Here is a 2,049-nt window from a genome sequence, read left to right on the forward strand (position 1 = left end):
ACTCAACAGAAGTGTCATCTTTCCTATACGCTTTCATCTAACGCCCTCAGAACTGTATGTTCCTTTACCAGGAGGCAGCTTATTGTGCTCCAGCACAATACCTACTCTCACACGAATTTAAACCAAAATGTCTGTAAGTCTGGTATTTGACCAAGGAAAGCCAAGCCATATGCTCACCTTTATGGCCTTTCTCTATTTGTCTGTCTAACTACAAGAATTTGAGGGCATCAGGTCTGATCAGTTTGACCATTTCAGGGGAATGTTCTCAATGGGCAGAATCCTGTTGACTTTGACAATAGGAGTACCAGAAGAGCATGATTTCCACAGGTGCAATGGGAAAATCAGGTATACAGTTAAAGTACATGGAAACCATTAAAGAGCAACCTTTGGTGCTGCAGGCAAAGAGCTCTCTCTGGCATGCCCTGTTGTTGCCTATACAGCAGGAGACTCTTCAAGCCAGGTATTGTGAGAGAGGGGAGTGAGGAAGATGCAGCAGAGCTGCCTTGGGCTGGTTTCTGTTCCTCTCCTCTTTCTGCATGATGATACCATCAGCTCCTTAGGCCACAGAGAGTGGTTTTCCTGCTTCCTGCAGCAGTTCTGCCTAGCTGTTCTCCCCCAGGAAGCAGGCCAGACAGCCAAGTACAGGGAGTATCGTCGTCCCCCCACCCCAGGCTGTAACTTGCAGGAACTTTTCATGTCATCCCAAGATCAGCTTCAACTTCAGCTAAGCATTCATGGTCATCTGGCCAGGTGCCGGGGGATTGGAAACTGGCTAATGTGGTCCCAATTTTCAAGAAAGGGAGGAAGGAGGACCCAAGTAACTATAAGCTTCACCTCGGTGCTCGGGAAGATCTTGGAGAGAATCATCAAGGAGCACATCTGTGGGGGGCCTGCAGGGGAGATCATGCTCAGGGGCAATCAGCATGGGTTCATCAAAGGCAGGTCCTGCCTGACCAACCTGATTGCCTTTTATGACCAAGTAACTAAATCCTTGGATGATGGTGTTGCCATGGATTTAGTCTTTCTAGACTTTAAGAAGGCCTTTGACACCACATCCTCATCAATAAATTAAGTGACTGTGGCATTGATGCCTACACAGTTGTATGAGTAAAAAACTGGCTGATGGGGCGCACCCAGAGAGTAGTGGTGGACAGGTTGTACTCAGCCTGGTGAGATGTGAGCAGTGGGGTACCCCAGGGCTCAGTCCTCGGGCCTGCACTGTTTAACATCTTCATCAGCAACTTGGATGAGGACGTGGAAAGCACGCTGTCCAAGTTTGCTGATGACACTAAGATGTGGGGTGAGGTGGACACACTTGAAGGGAGAGAGAGGCTGCAACTAGATTTAGACAGACTACAAAAGTGGGCAGACGAGAATAGGATGGGGTTCAACATAGACAAATGCAGGGTGCTGCACCTTGGGAGAAGGAATCCACAGCATACATACAGGCTGGGAAGTTCCCTTCTTGAAAGCACAGAGGCAAAACAGGATCTTGGAGTCATTACCGACTCCAAGATGAACATGAGCCGCCAATGCCAGACCGCAGCCAGCAAGGCCAGCCATACCTTGTCTTGCATCCAAAGGTGCATCTCAAGCCGGTCCAGAGAGGTAATACTCCCCCTCTATGCGACTTTGGTCAGGCTGCAGTTGGAGTACTGCGTCCAGTACTGGGCACCGCACTTCAAAAGGGATGTGGCCAGCCTGGAGAGGGTTCAGAGGAGGGCCACCCGCTTGGTGAGAGGGCAGCAGGACAAGCCCTACGAGGAGAGACTGAGGGACCTGAACCTGTTCAGCCTCAGCAAGAGGAGGCTGAGGGGGGACCTGGTAGCTGCCTACAAGCTCATCAGGGGAGATCAACAGCAAATAGGCAGAGCCCTTTTCTCCCTAGCACCACCTGTTGTGCCATCTCCATCAGCTGATTACTATTGTTCTGGGGTGACAAGGAACAATAGTAATCAGCTGATGGAGAATAGGTTTAGGTTAGAGATCATAAGGCAATATTTTATAGTTAACGGTGGCCAAAATCTGGAACCAACTTCCCAGGGAAGT

Source organism: Alligator sinensis, unplaced genomic scaffold, assembly GCF_000455745.1.
Source record: "Alligator sinensis unplaced genomic scaffold, ASM45574v1 scaffold170_1, whole genome shotgun sequence".
In the NCBI taxonomy this organism is placed as follows: Eukaryota; Metazoa; Chordata; order Crocodylia; family Alligatoridae; genus Alligator; species Alligator sinensis.